Source organism: Condylura cristata, unplaced genomic scaffold, assembly GCF_000260355.1.
Source record: "Condylura cristata isolate star-nosed mole 26May11 unplaced genomic scaffold, ConCri1.0 scaffold00028, whole genome shotgun sequence".
Lineage (NCBI taxonomy): Eukaryota > Metazoa > Chordata > Mammalia > Eulipotyphla > Talpidae > Condylura > Condylura cristata.
This window is the reverse complement of record NW_004567129.1, coordinates 24,282,105-24,309,432: the sequence shown is the minus strand read 5'-3', so window position 1 is coordinate 24,309,432 and position 27,328 is coordinate 24,282,105. Positions and strand designations below refer to the sequence as shown.

Here is a 27,328-nt window from a genome sequence, read left to right as displayed (position 1 = left end):
ACAGGCCAGAGGTGCAGGGGCGGTGAGAGGATTCACCAGAGACAGAGTGGGGAGCAGAACAGGCAGATGAATGAAGTCCACTGCTGAGGGGAGCAGCGGGCGGGTCAGGAGAGCTCTGCCGTGAGTGAGGGTCCTCTGGGCTGGGGACTGAAGCGGCTGGTGCTCACTTGCAGTGCTGCGCTTTAACCTGTTGGCCACCAGAGAGGGCCCAGGATGGTAAAATTATTAATAACCTCCAGTAATATATTTAATAATAAACTATAATTCTAAAATCTACTCCCTGGAAAGAAGACTTCATTTTAAGCGAGGATGGGAAAATTATAAAAATAACCCTAAAAGGGCAGCTCTCCTCCCTGCGGACTGTGACTACGCAGGCATCTCTCTAGTTTTCCTTTCTCCTTTTCATAATAATGCTGTCCTTTTAAAATGTAAAAAAAAACCTACTAGATGTAAGTTAAAATAGTACAAGTCATAGTCTCTCATCATAACGTAAGCCAAGAAATAAAGTAGAAGCACAATGTTAACTCTTTGAGAATGTCAAGACTTTCTATCAAATTACTCTTGAACAAAAAATAAATGTTGGGTTCTCCCTGGTGGTGCAACAGGTTAAGTCTCAGCTCTATGAAGCTGTCTGCAGCCACCGCAGCACCAGTTGGATCCCTGGCCAAGGAGCTGACCCACATGGTGCCGCAGACTTCTTCTGCCTCCTCACTGCTCCCCTCAGCAGTGTGTTTCATTCAATTTGCCTGTTCTGCTCCCTACTCTGTTGCTGGTGAATCCTCTCACCTCCCACACCTCTGGCCTGTACTCCAGTTCTTGTATGCATGAATAAATACATCTTTTAATGAATAACTAAATAAAAGTATAGACCATTGGGGAAATAATGCTGATGAAAACATTACATATCAAAATCCATGAGCAGAGATAGATTTGTATGCTGAGGAAAATGCCCAGGCTTAACACACTCTTTACTGAAAAGGAAAAAAAAAAAACCCAACACTAAAACATAGCAGTTTGACCAAAAAGCATCATTTTTCCTTCACAAGTTCCCTGCAGTGGTGATTCTGTTCATCTTCCCTAAACCAAGTCTCTAGTTAGGCCAGACACTCAAAGATGCAAAACAATAAATGGCAATAACTGAGAGGCTTATTCGGAGCCTTGTAAGATATTAAATATTCGGTTGTTTATTTCAAAACTTATACTGAGGTATAACTCAAATACCACATGCACTTCACCCACTTAAGGAGTTTAAAATTCGGTGTTTTTTAGTATCTTCACAGATTCATGCTCCCACCACCACCATCAATTTTAGAACATTTTCAGCACCATTAAAAAACCCAGAGCCACCCCCACCCCGCTCCTGGCAACAGCTGATCTGGTCTGTCTCTGGATTTCTCTAGTCTGGAAACTCCATATAAACGGAATCACGTAATCTGCAGGTAGAGGAGAGTGGAGGGTGCTTACTGGTTCAGGGTGCTGAAAAAATTTTGGAGCCAGATGGCTCCTGCTGGGTGGTCACAAAAGAACATGGTTAATGGGTCCATGTTAAACGTATTAAAATGGTCACTTTTGTGCTCTGTGTTCTTTCCCATAATCATCAGAAACGTAGTATTGGTGAAGTCATTGGACACAATGAGATCTAATTTAGGAATTAGTCATGCATATTTTTGTCACATTGTATTAGGAGAAAACAGTAAACGTTACCAGTGAAATATCAGCCAAAACAACAAATATTTTAGTTCATTTAACTAAAACAAGGGGTTTAGGCATTTTGTTTCTTCAACAAGGTGTACTAATTTTAACAAAACAAACATAAGGAGTTTAAAAATGCTTTTGCTATAAATATGCAACGTGCTGTTTCGCCTCTCAGGAGACTGCTGGTTGAGGGAGTGGGAAAGCCTGCGAAGGCCGGGTGAGGAGGCTGGTTCACCTAACGCTCTTTCTGTTTTACTTACTGACCAGACAAGAAAGATGGGCTCCAGCTTCCCAAGTCCTCAGCAACAGCCAGCCACATGGGCAGTAAGCTTCTTCCCTTGCCCTTTGGGCCCTGGTGGGAGGAGAGGGGGTTCACTCAGGAGGGAGGGGCGAGGCAGGGGGTGCAAATCCCCGAGGTGTCTCTGGCCTGAAGGTGCTAACGCTGTAGGGAATGGCATGAAAGTGTAGAGCAAAACCAAGGCATCTACCAGGTTGGGCTACACGTCCCTCTGCTTCATGAGAAGGACCTTCGCGGTGTCTGATTGGTCTGGGACTTTCAGAAATGATATGACTCAAGAATGCCACAACCAACCATTCAGATGGCAGCTTGTGATACTGGCTACATGTTAGTCATCTTCAGGATTTCCAGGCCCTTCCTGGCCTGGCCCCATCCAGAGTCAACTAAAACCAGTGCTGGGCACGGGAACCCTAAGTGTTCAAAGCCCACCCCCCACCCCACCCCCAACTCTGTTGTGCAGAGAAGGTTGAAGGTAACGGCCTGAGACACTTGACTCTAAGTATGAAACATCTTCCATCTGCCAGTACTCAAGCTACTCCATTTTGCAGATATAAACCTTAGGAGGAATAAAAGTCTTGCTCCCCAAAAGAACTCTCCAGAAGTTCTGTTACAAAAGCTAAATGGAAGGGAGAAACACCAGGAGACGGGTGAACCTCACTGCCATTCATTCACTCCCCACTCAGCTTTCTTAGGGTCTGCTATCTTGGGGAAACCAAGATGAAAGGAAGGTGTGATGCTTCGCCTTAGAAAGCTTGTGTGGCTGGGCCTCCCTGGTGGTACAATGGGGTGTCTCATGCTACCACTGCTACAGCCTGAGCTCAAACCCCAGCCCTGGAGCAGACCCACATGGTGCAGCAGACCTCTCCGGATGTGCCTGCTGCTCCCCTCAGTAGTGTGCTTCATTCCATTTGCCTGTTCTGCTCCCCATTCTGTCTCTGGTGCATCCTCACCCCCACACCTCTGGCCTGTACCCCAGTTCTTGTACACATAAATAACTAAATCTTTTTTTGTCCAAGAATGTCCAGCCAGGAAGTCTGTGCAGTTAAACAACTCCCTCCCCCCAAATAGTTACCCATCCCACTCCACCCCCAACATCAATGCAGCACCGGTGATGATGTGCAAGGATTTTTTCTACCGCTAGGTGGTGATCTTGCTTGCAACGACCAAGGTTTCTCAAATAGCCTGTGGTAGCACAAGAAAATTAACCCCAAAGGGTTCTAGGTGGATGATTCATTAGCAGAGAAGCTGCTATTTGCAAGCAGCAAGAGAAAGTGCTCGTAGCAAAAGCATTCCTCTTGGTTCTGATGTCTGACTGTAGAAGGAAATACCTTTATACTTTCCAAGAAAGAAAGCTGCTTTTTGTGTGTGTGTGTGAAGCTACTGTATATTTTAAAACCAGTTCCTGCTTTTCCTTTGGGTCTACAGGGAAGTGGCATTGCTATATGGTACATTTTTTGAGGGACACTCATCCTGTTCTCCATCATGACTACACCACCTTACTTCCTTACTTTCCCACTTACTGTACCCAGGGGTTCCTGTTTCCCACATCCTCAACAACACTTGTTTGGGTTTTGTTTTTGGTTTAGAATGCGTGTCCGAAGCGTGTGAAGTAGCATCCCTAATGACCAGTGAGGCTGAGCTTCTTTTCCTGAGTTGAATGCCATCTTTCTGTGGTCTTTGGAGAAATGTCTGTTCAGGTAGGTCTTCTGCTGGCTTTGAATCAGATTGTTTTGTTGCCATTTGGTTGGAGATGTTCTTTGAATAGTCTGGATATTAGCCCCTGACCAGATCTATGCTTTGCAAACATTTGCTACTGCTTCCTGGGATGCCTTCGCACTCTGCTGATAGTGTGCTCTGCTCCACAAAAGGCTTTCACTGTAAGACAGTCCAATTTATTCCTTATTCTTTGCTACCTGTGCTTTGGTGCCACCTTTAAGAGCAACCTAACAATCTGACAGTGCAGTGCTGTTCTCCAGAATGGCTCTCTAGCCCTAAAATATTAGAAATTCTACATCAGTCTCCAAGCAGGAAATGTGCCCATTCCATTTGAAAAAACTGCGGGTGAGTTGAGTTGGAAAATGTGGTTTTAATTAGGAAGTTTGCTGCTAGTGCTGAGAAAGTTCGCTTGAACATTATCTTTGTGTCGTACCCGTGAGTGAGTAGTAAGAGACCCTGCGTCAGCCAGTCAGTCTCCAGGCTTCCCCAGAAGATGTAAAAATGCGTGTCCTAGCTCTCTCAGTCAATAGGTGGGCCCACGGGATAAAAGCAACATATTTTCATTACTGGGTGAAGCTCAGTCCTCCTCAGAATGTCTTGTAAGGAGCAGAAGGGTGAGGCATGGCTCTGTTGACAAGACGCGGGGGACATGTCTGAGACAGGTGCTTTTGAAAGCGTAACAACACACAGCATCCTAAATGTGTCTGAAGTGCATATACGTGACAAGAACATAGAATTCAATGTATGCTTCAGAAAACAAAGGTGGATTCGGTGAGCGTGTGACACCCATCACAGGAGCGGGAGGGAGGTCCCCAGGGTGCCTGCAGCGCGACAGAGCTTCTCCTGGTACCAGACTGCCCAAAACTTCAAGGATGGTCTGTAGAACGTGCTGCTCAACCCCCAAGGACTTGTTTTTTCACTCATTTCTGGCATCCATAACTCACCTACATTTACTCTATGTGATTTAAAGAAGTTTCTTACACTTTCCCAAATTTGCAAGCAGCCCATCTCTTTTCAGTGAGCACATGTGAAAATGTCTCCCTCACATAAAACCTAGGCATTCTCCAGTTGCCCAAAGCATTTGAGGTCTTAAAAATACACTTTTATGCTTGGGGTTGTCAAACTTTAACACTCAGGCATTTTTATATTAAAATGTAAGTCGATCTTTTCCCAACACATTTTACTGTATGTAGAAAACGGTTCTAAAATACATGCATGCAAGTTATACCTTATGATTCTGCTTCATGGAGAGTGCGGATAAAATAATAATAATAATAATACTTTAGAGTTACTACTCACCGGGGGGTGGTGAAGCGTGTAATAATGGTAATAATCGTTGCCTCTTTTTGATGGTGTAACCTGTTCAAGACAAAGAAAAATAAATGTAATATATTTTCCACCTACAGGTGGCAATATTTCTACAACATCACCTTGACTAAAAGATAGTTGCAAAAAGACTTTAAACTTTTCATTAGGGAACATTTCAAGCGTGAGCACAAATAGAGAGTAGGTCCAGAACCCCAAGTACCCACCACCCACTCTCACAGTTACCTCCACCAGTCTGGTTCCAACTGGATTACTTTGAAGCAAATCCCAGACAAAGATAATTAAGAGAAAGCCATGACATCATCTATAAAGCACCCCCAAAGAACGCTAGTAGCACCATGGGGGTCTTAAAAAATAAACAAGAAACAAGCAAGGTGCAGGCTTCCTGCTGTGAAAATGAAAAGCATTAGGCACCATCTCCTATCAAATGTGCTGTGCTAAAATGCTAGCAAATAATGTGAGTGTATTTGTATTCTATAGGCAGAGTTTATAGGGGTGAAATAAAAGGTGCTACTTGATGTCTGGAGGAGAGAACCCTCTTTAAAGAAAGTGATGACTAAGTTACAGAAACCACCAAAGAGCGAAATGGTAGAATAACTGACATCCTTTCTTGAGGTTAAAAAGTGATAAGACCAAGTTAGAAGTGTGTGCAAAGTGAGTGATTAGATATATAAAGGGGATATGAGTAAGCAAGGGGAATGGAAAATTACCGACTTGTTAGAACAAAGCAGTGACAGCTGCGAGCTCTAAAATTAGGAACAGAGACAAGAAATTTTCAGAGCACCACCAAACAAATCACAAAGGCTTCATCCACCCGGCACCTTGCAGAAGACTTTAACCTCTCAGCGTGTGGGATGCAAACGGCACCTGCCAGGATGAGCCCTCCGTGGCTGTTCATGTCCCAGACCTGGATGCACACCGAGTCCAGGGCCCCTGCTCTGCAGAGGGCAGTGCTTACTCATCTCTTGAAAGACCTTCATGCTTTCTATGATTTACCGACATGTTTCAGGTTTTACAATCTGAAAGTCCAGCATGTGGCCCAGCCCAGACTCTGGAAAACACGCGATTCCCTAAAGCACTCTCGGTGTATCAAGGGAGCTCACAAGGCATTAGGTGGCCTATCCGTGCACCACCTGCAGTAGAAACTGAGAGGATGCTACTAAAAAATATAACTAAAAAAAAATCCCACATAGTGATCTTTAGAGAGCCCTTCTGTTCTCAGGATGAGTACAGAGCAATTTTAGGAATTCCCAGTCAGGCCACTGTCCCAGAGTGACCCAGGACATCGGCCAAGCCTTTAGGACTTTTGTTTTCTTCCCCCAAAAGAGAGTTCGTAGCTCTCCTTGCTTCCTTGAGTCACAGGAAAGTCGCGAAGGAGAGCCAAGGAGGTGATCTTAAGCACACTTTGAAAAGTTTTAAATCCTAGCAGTTGGCTGGGCAGAGGGTTTATTTCATTATTGAGGGGGGCTGTTTTTTATGGTCACTGATAACAGCAAATTGCCCCCTAAGGCTGCTCTTCCCTAATCTGGGTCTTCCGAGACAGCTCAGCTATGGCAACACATGGCCACTTTGTTTAAGCCAAATGGGTCTTCTAAATAAATTACAGTAGCAAGAAACTTAACTGACAGGCACTTACTCAGTGACTTGGTATTGGGCACCTAGCAGCCTCGGGGAGTACATCACAAAGCAGCTAACTTGGGGCCTCCTTTGTAGATTCTGGGACTGGTCTTGATTACATCTAAATTAGAACTCTTAAATCATGTCTGAAGTGTCTGGTTTCATGTCCTCTTTTGCTTTCAAGAAACCAGGAAAAAACTGTTACTTAGATTTCTCTCTCTCTCTCTCTTTTTTTTTAAGATTTATTTATTTATTCATACAGAACTGGGGTATAAGCCAGAGGTGCCGGGGCGGTGAGAGGCTTGACCAGAGACATAGTGGGGAGCAGAAAAGGCAGATCAACAAAGTACACTGCTGAAGGAAGCAGCAGGCAGAAAAGGAGAGGTCTGCCGCGCCATGTGGGTCACCTCCGGGGTGGGGATCGAACTCGCACTGAAGCAGCTGCAGTGAGCTTGCAGTGCTGTGTCCTAACCTGTTGCACCACCAGGGAGGGCCCCGTTTCTTAGGATTTCTATTAAAGGACAGATGTGGCTGCCAAATGGAAAAAATTATCTAGGTCCTAGTATATTTCAGGTTAGTAACTTGCTTTAATTTTGACATATTTGCTCCAAAGAAAGAAATTTATGGTTTCTGCCATTTTCCAGACCACCTGAGAGCCAGGAATTTCTATCACTTCTCCAAAAAGCTGAAATACTACTGCCATTTATGATTTCCACTGTAAAACGCCAAGCAGTGAAAAGTAAGATGTAAGGAAGAGGTCATAAAAGCATGATGCAAGGTAAGGTATTGGACTTACTAAAGAGGGAAAAGATACTTTTAAAGTATAACCTTACTGTTCAGAAGTATTGTCACTGGTAGCAGACTGACACTGTTAGAAGCCCTCTCAACTGCCCTTCAGGGAAAGGGAACAGTTCTCAATCCCTTTATGTCAGCTGTGATTCCTCAATTGGAAAAGTGAGCCAGTGTGGACCAGGGAGAGGCCAACACGCTGAAGATCAGAGCTTCTATTTCAAGACCATGGACATGTGGGGCTTGTTGTGAGGTTGTCTTGTGCACTATAGGATGTTTACAGCATCCTGGCCTCTTCCCTCCAGACATTGGGGGCACCTGTCCCCCAGCTGTGACATCCAAGATGTCCCCTGACATTACTAGATGTCCCTGAAGAACGGAGGGTCACTGAAGCAGAAACTGTCACCAGCTGAAACTCAGTTGGTTATGACACATAAGTTGGGGTGCCATCTGGCACAATCACTAAAGACTGATGAAGAAACTGTCTACTGAGGCTCACTTGGGAAATTCCAAATTTCCCATGTATGAGTGGAAGCTCCGACACTGGTTAAATAACCAGACTCCAACACAGTCAGAGTGTCTGTGAGGGAGCCATAAGCCATTTCAGTTAAGTTCCTTTTCCTGACATCATTATTTTTCTGGAACTGACGACTCCAAAACTCCAGAGTGGCATGAGTCCACTTACATGAGGGCCCTGGAGGAATCAAATTCATAAAGGCAGAAAGTAAAGAAGCCCTTGACAGGGCAGAGGACCCAGGAAGCTGGTGTTCAGGGGGTACAGAGTTTCTGTTTTGCAAGAAGAAAAAAAATCTGAAGGTTGGTTCCCCAACTTAACACAAGTGAACTGTACACTCAAAGTGGTCACGGTGATAAACTGTGTTATGTGTATTTTACCACATAAATCAAATAAATTAGGGGGTTCACCTCACCTGTAGTTGAGTGAGAGTGAATATTCTGCACACCCAACCATCCCTCTTACTTGATCCCCCGAGAAAGAACTGTTTGGCCAGGCTTTCAATATGCCCAAACAAACACAGGCAGGATGGGGTGTGGCATTCCCCCAGGCTGCCAGCAAGAGTGGGAGGTCAGACACCCACCCCTGACCCAGTTAACCCTAACCCCGTGTGCGGAATCATGGCCAATGTTCATCCAAACCACATAGCTGAAGCAGGCAGAGAAACAAGCTCCAGACAAGGGTGGGAAGAGACTCAGAGCAGACTAAACAATGACTGAGAAGTCTAATATTCAACCACCAGAACTGCAATCTACTGTCCTAGTCCTCTCCTGTTACCCTGTCACCAAGTTGAGACTGAGCTGGCTGCACACACACAGGGCTGGGGATACCATCCAGTGCAGTCATTGCGACAATTAATAAAGAATCGAGCCTCTGCAAAGGGAGAAATCTATGATTTCTACAAAGTCAGTATGTTGAATTAACAGCCTGACTGACGTCACCTGGACACGGGTTGAGAGTTACCTTTATTCACTGCCTTATCCATGAACACATTAGACACTGGACATCAGGCGTCAGAATGTCACCAGCAAAGCCAGCCACATGGGCTTTGGAACTGAAACTGAGTTCACAGCACACCTCCACTGTTTCGGAGGGGGATGCTTCACTTCCGGGAGCCTCTATATCCTTGCAAAAACGAGCCCAGGTGATAACGTACAGCATAGGTATTAGGCAAATTTCTTTGAAAAGACAGATGCCAGTGAATAATCAAGGACATATAGTGTTAGCGTGGGCAGCAGGGAAGATTGTTCTCTCTCGGGCCCCCTGCAGGACTTCACAGAAACAGCCAAGACCAATGTCATTTGTGGCCAGAAGGCTGCTGTGGTTGTTCCTTCATCCTCACCTTCACTCTCTCCTGCCTCTCAGTGCTCTTGCTCAGGGCATGCCCAATCCTACACAGTGCCCTGCACTCTGCACCTTTCTCCACCAAATTTGTTTCTCTTTATTCAGGACAATCAGTGCCCAGGACTTCTTGCCATGCAACTTTTCGCTTTTGCTCCTAATCTATACCCCTTGTATTTCACAGGTGGATCTCCAAGGAGAGAATCTGAAGCCTTTTCAGATGACTTCGTTTCACTTAGAATATCTTTTAACTTTCCTCCATATCTTTCATGATTTCACTGATCTTTTCAGTGCTGAGTAATATTCCCTTGCCTGGATGTACCACAGGTTATCTAGTCACCTACTGAAGGACATCTTGGTTGCTTCCAAGTTTTGGAAATGACTGGATTACCGTAACGTTAGACGTTTTGAAATCAGACAATGTCAATCTTCTGGCTTCTTTTCTCTCTTTCAGTATTGCATTTACTATTCTGGGTCATCAGTCTCTCCAGATAAACTTTAGAAATAGTTTGTTGGATCTACAAAATAACTTGCTGGGATTTTGATTGGGGTTGCAATGAATCTATATATTAAATTGGGAATAACTGACATCTTGATACTACTGAGCATTCCTGTCCATGAACATAGAATGTCCATTTATTTAGATTGTCTTTGATTATTTTCATTAGACTTTTGTAAACTTTTCTTGTGTAACTTTTCCATATTTCCATTTTCCATACTTCAGAAATTACATATCCTAAGTATTTCATTTGGGGAGGTGCTGATATAATCAGTGTTGTATTTTCAGTTTTGGAGTTCACTTAGTCATTGCTGGTATAGAAGAAAGCAATCAATTATTACAAGTTTGCCTTGTATCTCAAAACCTTGTGATGATCACTTATTAGTTCCAGTTCCTTTCACAGTCCTTTAAAATTTCTACAAAAACAAACATGTTACCTGTACACAGAGAGTTTTGTTTCTTCCTTCCCAGTTTCTTTGACTTTTATTTGATTGTCTTACTGCCATAGCTAGGATTTCACTCTGATGCTCACAGGAGCAGTTTGACCAGGGAACCTGGTTCCTTGCTCTCAGTGAGGAAGCTTCTTGTTTCTCTGGGGGGGGGGGGGGAATGGCTTTGAAAACTATTGAATAACACAAAAGTTAAAATGATTCATGTACCTGTATGTGTGTTAAAACTCCACTCCTCTAATGTTCTTCCTTCTCTCTCCACCCTGAAGCTTAAGTAAAGTTGCCTCCTGTCCCCAAACCACCACAGACTAATAATAGTTTTAAGCTAAATTTCAGCCTGAGATTTTCCTTACATTTATTTACCTATACTTTTAAAAGACATTCATGGAACTGTGGTATATATTTCTTGCCTACAACTAGTCTTTTTCTCTAACTTAAGAGTACACTAATTATTTCCTTCACTGTCCAAGCCAATATATATTTATTTACCTTATTTTTATTTATTTATTTTTAAGATTTATTTATGTATGCATACAAGAGCTGGGGCATAGGCCAGAGGTGCAGAGGGTAAGAGGATTTACCAGAGACAGAGTCGGGAGCAGAACAGGTGGATCCACTGAAATCCACTGCTGAGGGGAGCAGCAGGCAGGACAGGAGAGGTCTGCTGCGCCATGTGGGTCAGCTCCCTGGCAGGGGATCAAACACAACCACAGTGGCTATGGATGGCTTTGTAGTGCTGGAACTTAACCCCTCACACCACCAGGAAGGCCACTACCTTATTTTTAAATGACTACATAATAGGAAAAGAGGACTGGGGAGGCAGTGTCTAGGACTAAGAATAAGACTTCTTTTGATGTTCTTTAAGTTGCTGACGTACCTACATTAGAAGTATTAGTTACCTTTGGTCACTGGGGTGTGTTTCTTTGAAAGCCACACCATGCTGAGACAGGCACTGGAGACCCAAAGATTCATTCATGTTACATTAGACCCCCAAGTCAGTGGGATAGAGGAGAGATGCACAGAAGATGATGTCATAAATAGAAAGGGGGAGGCTCTTCATGGAAAGAAAGAGGCTACAAAGGCAATGCCCTCCTGAAATAGCAGAACAGAGGAAAAAGCAAGAAGCATGGCAGGGCGGAGACTGTGTCGCCAAGAAGTCAAGCGGGGCAGGAGCTGCAAAGGCCCACAGACCCTGGAGGCCACAGAGCAGGCTGCAGGGATGCAAAGGGAGTGTGGAAGCAAAGGTGAGCACCGCAAGCATCAGCCTCACTTGGAAATCACACTCACGATGAAAGGAGAGCAGCTAACAGCGATGACAAAAACGACACCATCACAGGAAACCACAGGGATAATTCTGAACTCTGATTACTGTTATATAGAGAGATTTAAAAAAATTGAAGTTGGGAGAGTTGCCCTCTGTGGTATAAACTTAAACCCTGTCAAGGCAAGGAAGCTTACATAAGAAGTCAGACCCTTAGAGCAGATGTCACTTGACTGTTCGAGGTTCAGCTGTGACTCAGAAATGCTGACATAGAGCCGCATGCACTGTGTATCACTAAGCACCGCCATACATTGTCAAGAGGTGATTTAAAGGCTTGTGTATATAGCTGGCAGGCCAGCCCAGAGCTATTGGAAGTGACATATCCTTTTCTGGAAATTTTGTGAACCTGTTTTTGATTAGGAAAATGTCTTAAGCTGTAAAAGACACAGAAAACTTGCAGCTTTCTTATTCTCAAAGCCTCTGTAGAGAAAAAAAAAATGACTCAGTAATGCACTGATTCAATTCCATAATTTTTTTTCCTGGCTGCATAATTCACCTGTCTGAAAAAAAAAAAACTAATGGTGGTGTGGAACCCAGCCAGCTTGAATTTGAATCCTGGATCGACCTCTAGAGACGCTGAGATTGTGAGCAAATCCCTAATTCATAAAATAAGAAAAATAATAGCACTCAACAGAGATGCTATACAAACCTAATGAGGCCAGGGTGTGCGGCTTTTGACCCAGGGTATGGCACCTGCAGGTGCTTGGGAAGCAGGAGCCAGTCTTCCGTTTTCAGGGACCAGCAAGTAAGCATTGGTACAGTGGGAACTGCAGGCACAAAGGCTGGTTACAGCCAGTGAGTGTGACGCAGGAGAGGAGAGGCCATTGGGAAGACGCCAGCCAAGAATGAGGTTGCTAGATGGGACACAGAATATGGATCGTCCACTGCAAAAAATAATGAAGCAAACTCCAAATCTCACGGATACACCATGTCCATATTTGCATGTCCATATTTGCCATCTACCGTGCATGCTGTCTAAGCCTGCAACATCTCTAACGCATATTTGAATGTATGCACACTGGTCTGTATGGGTGGGTAGGGGCGTAGGGGCCCGCATGCCTGTACACATACAGAAACGCTCCGTGTCACCATGAGAGTCTTTTGTAGGCTTTGCTATGTCTATGGCAGAGTTCTGATCTAAACCACTCTCTCTCAGGATTAAGTGACAGAAACCCAACTTCACGTGACTTTGGTGAACATTAGAATATACCAGCTCTAGTCACTGAAAATTGAAGGGGGCAGATGTGGTAGAGCTAGATCCAACATCTTTTTTAAGATTGATTTTAATTATTTATGCATACAATAGCTGGGATCTCGGCCAGAGGTGCGGGGGCTGAGAGGACTCACCAGAGACAGAGTGGGGAGCAGATAGTGATAAGTGCTAAGACAATCCCTAGGCCACCAGGGAGGCCCATCATCTCGGTCTTGAAGCTTAGATACTTTCAAATTAAGAAATAAATTCATGTGCAGACTTTTAAAAAGCAACAAACCTCTACAGGAGAGTTTTTCAATCTCGTCACCACTACCATTCGAGGTGGCTACCACTTCATGGGGTCAACTGTCCTGGGCATGGCACGATCTTTAGCAGAATCCCTGGCCTCTGCTCACTACAGACCATGCATTTACCTACCTTCTTCCTCCTGTTCTGAAAACCAGAAATATCTCATGACTTAGCAAACACCGTTTCGTTATAGACTACATCATACGTAGATATCTAATCATGATTCATCATGATTCAACTTTATACCCATTGAACAATCCCCTGCACTCCCTTCCCCAGAAATCCCCATTCTGTTTTCTGCTTTAATAGGTTTAACTACTTCAGGGCTCTCCCAGATGGTGCAGCGGGTTAAAGCACAGCACTATGAAGCTAGCAGCAGCCACTTCAGCACAGGTTCGATCCCCGGCAAGGGAGCTGACCCACATGGCGCAGCAGACCTCTCCTGTCCCACCCGCTGCTCCCCTCAGCATCGAATTCCAGTCCATCTGCTCCCCACTCTGTCTCTGGTGAATCCTCCTTGCCTGCCCCCATCCCCCACACCTCTGGTCTATACTCCAATTTCATATGCATAAAGAAATCTAAAAAAAAAAAGGTTTGACTATTTTAGATGTCTTATATGTGTGCAGTCATGCAGTATTTTTTATTCTGTGGCTTGTTTCAATCTTCCATGTTCCTCTGTTATCACTGCTGTTGGGGTTTCCTTCCCTTTTCAAGAAGGAAATCATATTTCGTTATATATACATAATTTCCCCTTTCATCTGCCATGGGCATCTGACTTGCTTCTGCATCTTGGCTAGTGATAATAATGCTGTCGTGAATAGAGGGTGCAGATTATCTCTTTAGGATCCTGATCTCAGTATTTCTATACTGAGGGTGGGATTGCAGAATCTCATGGTAGTTCTCTTTTGAAATTTTTGGAGCAACCACCATGCTGCGTTCCATAGTAGCTGCACCATTCTGCATTCCCACCAGCAGTGTTCCGGGGCTCCGGTTTCTCCACCCCCGCGCCAGCATTCGTTATGTTGATATTTTGACCAGGGTCATCCTAACGTGTGAGGTGATCTCTCACTTGTATCTCCCTGGCATCTCTGTTTGTCTTCTTTGGAGAAACATCTATTTAAATACTTTGCCACTTTGTCACCCTCATCACGGCCCAGCTGATACACAGCACTAGCAGGCAAGGGCGTTACCACCCAGTGGGCATGACTTCAGTGTTCCAGGGAGGTGCCCCCTCCCCACTGCCTCTGAGGGCAACAGAATAGTGACACTACATTCAGAGGCTCACCAGGAAGTGCCCAGTGGGCAGGACAGAATCTGTGCCCCAAGGGGACATGGAGGTTCACTCCTCACAGACACCCCACAAGGTTCCTGGCCTCATTTGTGGCAACCAAAGTGCATCAGAGCTCAAATTTCCACACGCCAAGAGGGTTTTCCATTCACAACAAACGTTCTGACAAGTGTGCATTTTCTGTAAATTTAAGGTAGGTCTTCCCTTGTGTTTTTCGGCATTATTTTTTAAACATGCTAGCTGCCAAAGGTATCGCATTTCTAGGTAATTTTTTATACTGCATCACTTGCAAGAAATGGACCGCTCAGCTACAGGCACTCAATACTTGGTGTAGTCAACAGGCTTCTGCTTTTCATGGCCTGCAGTGTAGCTTGCCGTGTGGTAAGAACAAGAACAGTAGGTTTTGGGGAGGTGTAATGTTCTATTCGCACTGGTTCCCCAACTGCTAAGTGCTAACAGATTTGAGCATCTTTCGGGTCTGAAATGTATTAGGTTTTTGGCTGGAGATGGGGGAGGGAAACAGAATTTTTAAACAAGTCCTGGATGTGTTTGTGGAATCAAGCCATACTTTGTGTACTCTAAACCTCGCATTTAAAAATGTAACTGTGCGATCAATCCTGCTTTCTGTCTGCTCCATGCTGTGTACCGCACGGAGGACTTTCTTGGTGTATTTTTATCGACCCCAGCTAATTTGTTCATTTTGGTTAAATGAATATCAATCTGGTAAACAGTTTCTGCAACAAAGATTAGGAGAATGTGCTCCACTACTAGAAAGGTCATGAACTCAGCATTCACCGGGGGTCCCTGACCCCCATAAACTGCGTAAACAGGGCTGGGTCTGTTTCCAGGGCTCATGCAGCCACTGTAGCTCTGCGTTGGGGATCAGATTGTCAGGGGGCGTCCTGGGCCTGCTGGAAGCGTGGGCCTTCTTTACCGTCTCCGCACCCTCCAACTCAACATGTTAATACATAAGAACACCTACGTGACAGGGACTAATGATTGATTTTAAGTTTTAAATTACCTGTAATGATATTTCAGAAGCTGAAAGCCTCCCCTGGGGCTGAGCCAGGAAGGCGTGAAGCAGAGTCACGGAGCTGTCTACACAGCCAGCAGCAGGATGGGCAACAGGTGCCTCTCGCTCCATGGGGTGCAATGATACCCATTCACACCTGCAACTAAGAGAGACTGATGGTTGCTAAGGGGGGATTCGTGCTGCTGGCATTTGCCCTGGGGATCCATTCACCCTCCTTCAGTCTTGATTGCTCTTATTAAGAGGAACTTAGCCTCTTTGTGGTACAAAATGGTCAATTTGAAAGTGCTTGTCTTTGCTTCCAAGGAAAAAAAGTGCATATACTTTAAGATATATATGTACATATATACACATTTATTTTAACATTTCTTTGCACTTTTAATGTAAGCACAATACATGCAGGTTTAAAATGTCAAACTAGGGCCCTCCCTGGTTGGCAACGGGTTAAAGCGCAGCACCATGAAGCTACCAGCAGCCACTGCAGTACCAGTTTAATCCCCGGCCAGGGAGGTGACCCACATGGTGTGACAGACCTCTCCTGACCCACCCGCTGCTCCTTTCAGCAGTGGATTTCAGTCACTGTTCTGCTCCCCCCCCCCCCCCCTGCCACACACACACAACATACACACAGCCTGTTCTGCTCCCCACTCCATCTCTGGTGAATCCTTTCACTCCCTCCCCACCTCTGGCCTATACCACAGTTCTTGTATGCATAAATAAATCTTTAAAAATTGGCCCTCCCTGGACATGCAGCGGGTAAAAGCACAGCACTGAGAATCTAAAGCCGCTTCCGCATGAGTTCGATCCCTGCCTGCCCTGGAGGTGACCACATGGTGCGGCAGACCTCTCCTGACCCGCCCGCTGCTCCCCTCAGCAGTGTACTTCGTCCATCTGCCTGTTCTGCTCCCCACTCTGTCTCTGGTGAAGCCTCTCACCATCCCTGAGCCTTTGGCCTGTACCCCAGTTCTGTATGTAAAAATAAATAAATCTTTAAAAAAATAAATAAACATTAAAATGCCAAGTCATGCAAAAATTACACAGTGATAAATTAGTCTCCTACCACTCCTCATCCTCACTCCCCTCTTTCTTCCTAAATGAAACCTCTTTTATGACTGTTTTTATTAATATTTTTCTAGAAATATAACCCTCAAATACAAGCATATACAAAGAGAACCTCCACTCTAATAGAAATGGTAGCATGCTGCTTCTTGCTTTTTAAAAATTAAAGCTTTTCTGATAATGCAATGATAGGAAGTAATGCAGAGGGCCCCAGGTATTCTTGCCAATTCCCCTCAGTGATAACCTCCTTCACAACTGTCCCACAGTGGCATCACTAGACTATTGACATTAATACACTCCCCTGCCTTGACTTGTACATTTTATATGTATTTAGCTCTAGACAGTTTGAGTTTCTTTTGCACAGAGGAACTGGGGTGTAGGTCAGAGGTGCTGGGAGTGAGTGAGAGGCTTCACCAGAGACAGAGTGGGGAGCAGAACAGGCAGACTGACGAAGTACACTACTGAGGGGAGCAGCAGGGAGACAGGAGAGGTCTGCTGCGCCATGTGGGTCTGCTCCCTGGCCGGGGATTGAACTCATGATACAGTGGCTGGTGATAACTTGATAGTGCTGAGACTTAACATATGTGTCTCCAGAGAGGTCCAAATTTTTATTTTCTTTGGATGAAGTCCCAAAAGTAGAATTGCTGGTTCATATGGTAATTGTAAGTTTAATTTTGCAAGAAATTTAAACTTTAAAAAAAATTTACCATTTGACATTCCTACTAGCATAACAGCTTCTTTGTATCTTCACCAGCATTTGGTATTATCACTATTTTTTTTTCTGCAAATAAGCAGTCTTATTTCTTACTTTCCAAGCTGTATGCCTTCCCCTTCCTTCTTTCTTTTCTTCCTTCCTCTTTTCCTCCCACCTCCCTTCCTCACCATTTCCTTCCCTCCTTCCCTCATTGCACTCATTGCAGGTTTGGATTTGTTTATTTTTTTCACTGATGAATATAATATTCTGGTCATGAGATTTTCAGCTGAAGATCTTCATTTTTATGGAAATGTTGGTGTCAAAATCAAGAGATTCTGCAATTAGTTTAGCCTTAGATGTTCCATAAACACAATCACTGTTTTTCATCAGAGAATTTTTTGACAAATTCCTTTGATGCTTTAAAAAGCATTTGCACTTGAATTTGGTTCCTGCATCATTTGGCTTGTATCACTAGTTTTACTTAACATTATTAAATTAGTGTTGAGTAAAAACGAATTTAAATTAATATTTTTAAAAGTGTACCTTTGATTTATATCCTAAAATCCTAATCAATAAAATCATGAACAGTTACAGAGAAAGAATTTAAATTGGCTATCCATTTTGGGTCAGTATATTAATCTACCTCATTCTTTTTCATGGCTTTGCAGTGCTTCATTACAAAGATCACCTTAATTTATTTCCCCAATAGCCTACTGATTCTCTAGTTGAGTCTAATCTTTAGCTGTTAGGAGCAAGCTGTAGTAAATGTTCTTGCACCTATCTTTGCATCCTTATGCAGGGGCTTTTTTTTTTTTAAGACTAATTTATTTCTGCATACAAGAGGAAGAGTGTGAGGTCTGCTGCGCCATGTGGGTCATGTCCCTGGCTGGGAACTGAACTTGTGCAGTGGTTGGTGACAGCGTCATGGTGCTGAGACTTAACTCCTTGTGCCTCCCTGGAGGCCCCATTGTGCTGGGTCTTATAGAAAAAATTCTAGAGCTACAATTACTGCATCACACGCTATGTTCTCTTTGTATTTTGACAGAAACTGCAATGTTAATGCAGCTACGCCATTTCACAGTCTCATCCAATATGGTATCTTCTCAAATTTTAAAAGTCCTTGCCAATATGAGAAGTTAAAAAGGAATTTTTTTTGTTATAGTTGCTGAATTAGGGAGTTTAAACTTTGCTTAAAATGAAATCAAGTTTAAAAAACGAAAAGGTAACTTTCTAAAAATAGGACCATAAAACCACTACATTTTTATTCAATCCAATTCTCTAGGCTGTGTTTTTAAAATAAGTTGTGGCTCAGTTAAACATTTCTTTCATGTATATCCAGGGAGCTTAGTTGAGATACTTTAGCAAATGTCACCAAACACAGGTCTAAGCCAGTGAAGAAACCTCCTGTCTTCAAGGAGCTGGTGGTCTTGGAGGGGAGACCAAATAATTTCACTGTAACACAGTATCAGGACAACTATCTCTACTGTGCAGGTAAGAAAAGGGAATAAACTGAATCTGGTGGTTAGAGAAAGAGGCATGTTCTCTACTGAGAACATCTGAGCTGTGAAGTAAAGGATCTACTCTCCTAACAGTTTTCATATGTATTACTCCTTCTGTTGATGTTTGACGTATATTTCGGTTTGGGTAGTTTTCAGCGTGAGGCCATTCTTAACAATGCGCATGTTTGTGTCTTCGGATGCACGTGCACATGGCTTTCTTTTGGAAATGGACCTGCTAAGTCATGGGGTAGGTGAGTGCTGGCATGGGGAAGCTAGATGTGTAGATCCTGCCAACAGTTTTCCAAAGTGATTGTACATTTTACACTCCATCGGTGGCCTCTAAAGGAGTTCCACTTGCTACACAACCTTGCCAACAATTTTCATTCCTTTTCATTTTAGTTATTCTAGTGGGTGGTATTGAATTTAGGTTTTAATTTGCATTTCCTTGATGACTAATGAAGTTGGAAACGATTTCATAAGCTAATTTCTCTCATCTTTTTTTTCCTCATATTTTTATTACAACACTTTCTTATCCAGAAAAGTTGAAAGAATTGCATAATGAACATTCATATACCTAGTACCTGTTAACCTTATGCTATTATGTGGGAGGTGTAAAATAGATGGTTTTGTTCGCCCATCGTAAAGTTGCAATCACAGTGCAACTCGGAGCCACAATTACTTCAGGAATTATCTCCTAGTAATAAAGATATTTTTCTACTTAAGCACAATACCATGATTGTATCTAACAAAACTAACTATTTCCTAAAGATATCATCTCCTAGTCTGTGTTCCAGTCTCTCTGGTTGTCCCCAAAGTACTCACCATCAAGAATGGTGGGCAAAGAGTTGATCAAGGCTGACTTACTGCACTTGGTTGCTGGGGTCCTTCAACAGACCCACCAACTCTGCCCACACCTCCACCATGTGACACTGATTTTCTGCAGAGCCCAACTGTCTCCTGGTTGTCTATATAAAGAAACGGTCAAAAATTCCAAAACTTCACTGACTTAAAAACAATTATTTTATAGCTCACCACTTTTTTTATGGATCACAAATTCAGCATTCACTGTGGTGTTCACTTGATGGCTGGACTATTCTGGAGGTTCAAGATGGCCTCGCTCTCACATCTGACACCATGGTTTGGATGGCTGGAAGTCTGGGCTCTGCCAGGGGTGTCTACAAGACCTTGTCCATTAGGGTCTCCAGCATAGTGACCACAGGTTGTCAGGTTCCTCATATCCTGGACCGTGGACAAAAGCTGCCCTTACCTTTCATGACAACCCACAGATAGCAGACAGCATCGCTTTCATCATGCTCTGTTCAAGTAATCACAAAGCCTACCCAGATTCAAAGATTTTGAAGCTCTATCATAAAAACTGCCCTGGCCTGCCATGTGGCCATAGACTAACAGCCTTTCACTCAGGAACAAAAGGCACACAACATTTTCTAAGATTCCTCCATAGCCCTATAACATTGTGACGTCAGGATCAGCCTTTCAGAATACTGGGTTCCCTGTGAAGTTGTGGGGTTACATCCTCCAAGTCTGAGACACACAACTGTCCAGCTGGGAGAAGCTACCATATTAGAAAGGCCCATAAGAGTCTTAGGGAATCTCTTAGATAACTGAAGTTAAAGATAATTCGAAGTCTGGGGCCTCCCTGGCGGCCTAGGGGTTAAGTCTTAGCGCTATCACTTTAACGGCTTGAGTTTGATCCCTAGCCAGGGAGCTGACCCACATGGCACAACAGACCTCTCCTGTCTTGCCCACTGCTCCCCTCAGCAGTGTATTTCAGTAGATCTGTCTGTTCAGCCCCCCATTCTGTCTCTGGTGAATTCTCTCACCCCTTGCACCTCGGGCCTATACCCCAGTTCTTGCATGCATAAATAAAAAAAATGGACATCTTTCTGAGCTCATAAATATGTCTTAGAGTCATACACTGAGTTCCCTGAGATAATATTTTAGTAATAGTCCCTCTGTAAGAAGACTAATCTCTTCACGTTCTAATTTTATCTACTTGTTTCCTTTTGGTGTCATTTAACTTTTTCTCAAATCCCCCACTCATCCTTGTATTTCCTATAGAGTTAAGGCTGGAGATTTGACTAGGTTCAGGTTAAATATTTTGATAAGACTTTCTGGGGTTCCGGGGCACATCATATTGCTTGATAGCCACAGGCACACAGGTGGTTCCACCGATACCACGGCAGGGCTGGCCATGTCCGTGTGACAGTCACCACCGCCTCTCTCCATTACACAAACACATCTCCCTTTTTCATGATGTAATCGTGGGGTGATACTATAAAAATATGGACTGCTTCACAAATTCACACCATCCTGTGCAGGAGCTGTGTTAATCTTCCCAAAATTCTCCCAAGATTGCTCTGTGCCAAGGAAAGACTCCCTGGCCTGGCTCTCACGAGTACTGGTCTTCCAGCTCCTGCCCCAGCACCTCCTCCTGCTCCAGGGACCTTAGACTATCCCTCAACTGTTCCAGTTTCCTTGGTAGTAGTAGTTTTTGCCTCTCCAGCTTTAAGCTGTGCCTCTTTGCTCCAAATTCTCTATCAACCTGATCCCATCTGTCTTCCAGCTTACAGGCGCCTGTTTATTTCTAGTGTTCTGGGTTTTGTGTGTTCTCGTGAAATGCCCACAAACAGATGCCATGTGTAGTTTTGGGAGATTTGAAGCAGGAAGTAGGAACCTTTGCTCCTGGGAAACTGAATGGTGGTATAACAGTGAGGAAATCTCAGAGGGGAAAGTGGAAACCAGATTGTGGCTAATCCTAGGCGGTTTATCCAGCCTCCACTGTATTACCTACAGTTCTGTATTCCTAAAGCATGGTCAGAATTTCCTGGTCATAGGAGCCTGGCCCTACGAGGTAACTTTCAAATCAATTAAGAGCATAAAGCTGGATCGCCCTGGGAAGGGTCTGCATCACGAGGCCTGAGGACAGATACATAGACTTACTCCTGACTTACACATCACGAGTATAACCAGGGGTGCCGGGGGTGCCGTTGACTGATGTATAGCAAAGGACCCCAGAAGCTGATCAGGGGAAGGCCTTGTTGATAAGACTGAAATCCTGGCTGGGGAGTCAGGGCTTGATCTACATGCCAAGCTATCAGCAGATGAGAAGTACAGTCCCACCCTTCCCTCCTTCTACTTCTCCCTCTCCTTTTCTGCTTCCCCAGATGACTAATGCTGGATAGCTGGTTTGCCAAGAGGAAGGCCAGGGTCTTTCACGGCATCCTGCTCCACGACCCTGTCTCTTTACCAGGCTATTGTGGCTGAATGGTTTCGCTTCCCTCCCTCCCACACCATCCATATGTCAAAGTCTAACTCCCAGTGTGACTTGCTTGGAAATAATGTCCATAAATATGGCAATTAAGGGCCCTCCCTGGTGGTGCAATGGGTTAAAGCACAGCACTGAGAAGCTAAAGCCACTTCCGCATGAGTTCGATCCCCGCCTGCCCCGGAGGTGACCACATGGTGCCCGGAGGTGACCACATGGTGCGGCAGACCTCACCTGACCCGCCCGCTGCTCCCCTCAGCAGTGTACTTCGTGGATCTGCCTGTTCTGCTCCCCGCTCTGTCTCTGGTAAATTCTCTCACCCTCCACATCTCTAGCCTGTACCCAAGTTCCATATGAATAAATAAATAAATCTTTTTTAAAAAATGGTAAAAAAAAAAAAAAGGCAATTAAGGAGAAGTGAGTTCGGAATGGGGGTGCAGGGGGTAAAGAAAGGGAGTCTTTAGTCCTCTCCAGCTGGTATCTGTATAAACAGAAAGGGAGAGACCAGAGGCATGGCTGCACAGCAAAAGGCTTCGTGAGGACACAGCAAGAGCACAGCCGGCTATAAACCAAGGCGAGAGACCTCAGGAGAAGTGCGCCCTGCCAGCACACCGACCTCGGACTTCGAGCGTGCAGAAGTGTGAGGAAGTTTCTGTTGTTTAAGCTTCGTAGTCTGTGTGTGCTATTTTATAGTGGCCGCCTAGCAAATGAATACAAAGATTATGAAAGACACGTATGATTTACAAGGAGTTTAGAGTCTATTCTGTGACCCACGGAGTGTCACTGGATTGTAAGGAGCGAGGTAACTGGAGCGGATCTCCTGGGCAGGAAGAGCATTTTGAGAGAAGTACAGAGGAATTTTGGGCCCTCCCTGGTGGCACAGCGGGTTAAAGTGGAGCCACCTCTGGCCTGCACCCCAGCTCTGTATGCATAAATAAATAAAATCTTTTTAAAAAGAAATACAAAGGAACTTTACGGAGAGGGAAGAGGCACAGAAGCCAGTCTGGAGGCATTCTGAGAGCATTGGTAAGAAATGAAGAGGGCCTGAACAGAGGGAAGTGGACATATGATAAGAAGTAAAATCTGAAGAATTTAGTGACCAGCTGGAGATGGGAGGCAGGAGAGTTCTCCCAGTTTCCCGGCTTGGGTAGTGCATGCCATGGGCATTTGCTTGTTTGCTACCTGGGTTTCCCCACCGAAAAGCGCGTTTGTGGCTCAGGTACCTGCGCCGGACTTCTCCCCTGCTGGATATCCCGTGTGCTTCGGGAAGCGGACCCCATCCCAGTTTTGGTGGTGGGCCTTCAACAAGTGCAGGAAAGGATGCTCGCCATCACCATTCAGCAGGGAAATGCAAGTCAAAGCCGCAAGGAGATGTCACCTCCTGCCTGTTGGATGGTTGTCATCAAACAGACAAGAGATAACAAATGCTGGCAGGGAAATGGAGAAAAGGGAACCCTTGTGCACTGTTGGGACATAAACTGGCAGAGCAACCATGGAAAACAGTATGGAGCATCCTCAGAAAATTAAAAATAGAACTACCAGATGATTCAGTAATCCCACTTCTGGGAATCTGTCCAAAGGATATATTTATTCTGTAACTAGCTAGAAAAGACATCCGCGCCCTCATGTTTATAACAGCATTTTTTACAATAGCCAGTCCATGGAAACAACCTGTGTCCATCGAGGGATGAATGGATAAAAAAAGTTGTGTGTTTAGGCAATGGAGTATTACTCGGCCATTAAAAAAGGAAATTTGCAACATCTGTTGGCATTTACAACAACATGGGTGGACCTTGATGTTATTATATTAAGTGAAATAGGTTAAACAGCAAAAAATAATGCCACAAGATCTCACTTTTGTGAGGAATCTAAAAAACAGAGCCCAAGAAAGCAAACTTAGGGACTTCCCTGGTGGTACAGGGATTAAAGGCTCAGAGCTACCAAGCTATTGTCGGCCACTGGGGCAAGAGCTTCATCCCTGCAGGGAGCTGGCCCACAGGGCACAGCAGACCTCTCCTGACCCGCCCTCTGCTCCCCTCAGTCGTATATTTCAGTGGATCCACCTGCTCTGCTCCCCACTCTGCCTCTGGTGAACCCTCTTACGGCACCCCCACCTCTATACTACATTCCATATCTTCTATGCATTCATAAATAAATCTCTAAAAAAATATATTGGCCCTGTCTGTGCCCACAGTCCTGGGGTATCTGTAGATACGCGAACATCTCCAATAAATGTCAGTTCTCTCATATTCTCCCCAAACTAATGTACATACTTGCCACTCCACTCACTGTGGACTGAGGGAAACCTCTGGCTGTCGGATCATGGATAAATTATAAAACGTAAGAAATAGGTAAAAGTACAGGAATAGGGAGCTGCGATCACAGCAAAGTTGATTAAAGAACCTTCATCATAATGATATGAAAGTTGCTCCTTGGCCAAGTGGTGAGGGGAGCACACGTACACAAACCTCTCCAGATATAGAAGATGGGTATACGATTTCTGTTAGTGCTGCTGAAGACTGGGGGAAGAATCTAAAATCGGCACTACCCACACAGAAGGTCGCATCATGCCCATCAATTTATTTTGATCTCACGGAAGGCGTTTTGGAGCAATGCTCAAGAAATAGCTCAACCAAAAGAACATTTAAATTATGTAAAGATGAACTCTGGTGATTTAAATCCATTCACCTTACATAATAAGCTTTCAAACAATGTACTGTCACTTCACAATACCAAAAAAAAAAAAAAAACTTTAATAATTTCAGCTCAGGAGAAATCAATCCTATCTCAAATTTTGCAGGAAAAAGTTTGAATTGAAGACTAAGGAGTTAGTACCGTCCAGTGCACTCAGAAACTCAAACTGATGGCAGAAAGCAAGCACAGCCCAGCGTGGCTCTATGGTGTTAATTGTGGATGGATGATACAGCCGGCCGGTGTCACAAACGCTGAGTGCACTGCTCTGTGCCAGGCTTTGTTTGAGGTGCTGTGATGCAGAGGTGACCCTAAGGAGAGTGTTTCTGGAGCCCTGAGGAGGAGCCCAGCCCTGAGCTAAGTGCCCGTGTACACTGACTCACTTGTTTCAATCTTGCTATAAATTCTTAGCTACTGGCATATTATCCCTGTTTTGCAGCTGCAGAAACTAACCTCCCAGAGGTCACTTTCCCAAGGTCGCAGAGCCAACAGAGGGGGTTGGACTCTCTTGGCCTGTAAGATTTCCCAGCAACACAACCTTTGAGTATAAATGGCTACTGGAACTGTGTCATAGGTAAGACACAGTTAAATCTTGTTCACGGTTTTTGCTTTTGCAGATTCATGTAGTTGGTGTAAAGGTCAAATTCACTTCAGTTCTACCAAATCTTTAACATTTTTAAACAGACCTTAGTCGATGAATTTTCATTGTGACATTGCTAATGTCATAGGTTCGTGGAAATGATGTGATATAGTCTGCGCCTTGCAGACTGTCTTTTACACTTTGATTCAGTGTTTTTAATATTGCTATCCTTTGCAAATCTTGTGAGATCCACACATCCTTGTATTGTATTTGCTTAAAATTAACTCATTGCTTTTCCTTAATATTTCCAAGGAAAGGAATAATAATACCACTACTCAAATAGAGAGCGCTAATGTCCTTCACCATTAGGTGTGGAGTGCCTCACCTGCTGTAGGCAGTACAGCTACAGGTGAGAAGCAGATCTAAAGAACCCCTACCCTCCCAGCGCTAATATTCTAGGAGGGGTGACAGATGGTAAACAAGAGAAACATGCAAAATAAATAATTAGAGAGTAAAGGAAGAAAAGGGAGGGAGACAAGTGCTATCAAGGTATCGACAGGCACTGAAGCACAAGTTCGATCCCCGGCCAGGGAGGTGAAACATGGCACAGCAGCCCTCTCCTGTCTCCCCTCTGCTCCCCTCAGCAGTGTATTTCAGTAGATCCACCTATCCTGCTCTCCTCTCTGTCTCTAATGAATCCTCTCACCCCCATCACACACACACACACACACACCTCTGCCTATACCCAGTTCTTGTACATATAAATAAATAAAAATAAACCTTAAAAAATTTTCCAAACAAGAGACGATGGTGGCATGGACCAGAATGATGAGAAATGACCAGATTCTGGAAATAGGAAGTTAGAGCCAACATTTGCTAATGTAGGTGGTGTATATACAGTGTAAGAGGTAGGGAATGAAAGAAAACCCTAAGTCTTTTTTTTTTTAAGATTTATTTTTATGCATACAAGAACTGGGGTACAGGCCAGGGTTACAGCAAGTGAGAGGATTCACCAGAGACAGAGTGGGGAAAAGAAAAGCAGATTGACTGAAATACACTGCTGAGGGGAGCAACGGGTGAGACAAGAGAAGTCTGCTGTGCCATGTGGGTCACCTCCCTGGCCGGGGATCATACTGGCTGTGGACAGCTCCATAATGCTGTGCTTTAACCCGCTACACCACCAGAGAGAACTCAAACCCTAAGACTTTTGACCCGAGCAAGCAACCAAAAAGGATGGAGTCCAGTATGATTTTTCTTCCTTTTATCCACCACTCCTTGTTCCTCCCCCATCCCCCAGTTTTGGATTTCTGTCTCTTACATCACATTCTCCCTTCTCAATGGAAAAAAGTTAGAAAGTACTGGTGTTCAAAAGAACATATTTAAACTTTGCTTATTGTGTTTATCTGAAGCAAAAAAAAAAAGAATGAAAAAGAAAAGAAAAACATCTGTGTGCTTCACAGTTCTGATTCTGTAATCTCGAATGACATTAGAAAAATTGTTTTCAGCTGTCAGTTTCAGAATAGTTAAGTTCTATATATTATAAATAGATATATACTATGAATATTATAAATATGCAGAAATTCTGCTAATGTAATTCTGGTACATTATAGAATAGTGGCTGGTTACTGAGGAAAACAGTCTTTCTCAGAGGGAAGAAGCATGTTGGCTCATAAAATTTAGGTTATAAAGAGATCTATATTTGAGAGTTTAAATGATATCTGCAGGTTCTGGGCTAGAGTATGGTCTCTAATTGCATAGCACTTGGCCCTGGGGTGACTGAAAGCAAATACTGACTTGCTGGGTGAGAATTCTATAAAGGAGCTGGCTGGAGGTTTGGGATTTGGATTGGTTGATCTGTGTATGAAAGATGTTATTGGCTACCCTCAGAATTAGTTCCTCCCTGATCCCCTTCAAAATGCCAAAGCATCATAAAATATAAAAATTAAAAATATGGCTAATTCACATGTCCTGTGAACTCTTGTCCACAGTCCAAGTAGCCCCAGAAAGTAGCCTTCTATATGAGACAAGTTATATAGTGTAACACTCTGCTACATCCATATTCCCAAATAGCACCCCAAAATCTGATGCCGTGTTACTATGATCCCTTCCTTGTCCTTTCTCCCCGCTAACACTAG

General features: G+C 44.0%; 1 protein-coding gene across 3 annotated transcripts in view; it reads right to left on the bottom strand.

Moving 5' to 3' along the window:
• PRSS54 (protease, serine, 54) overlaps positions 1-27,328 on the bottom strand; it is a 62,967-nt gene that overhangs the window by 35,003 nt on the left and 636 nt on the right. For all 3 annotated transcript variants that reach the window (XM_004690240.2, XM_012730756.1, XM_012730757.1), the window contains exon 2: positions 5,009-5,068. The gene's annotated coding sequence lies outside the window, so the exon portion shown is untranslated. The remainder of the gene's footprint in view (positions 1-5,008; positions 5,069-27,328) is intronic.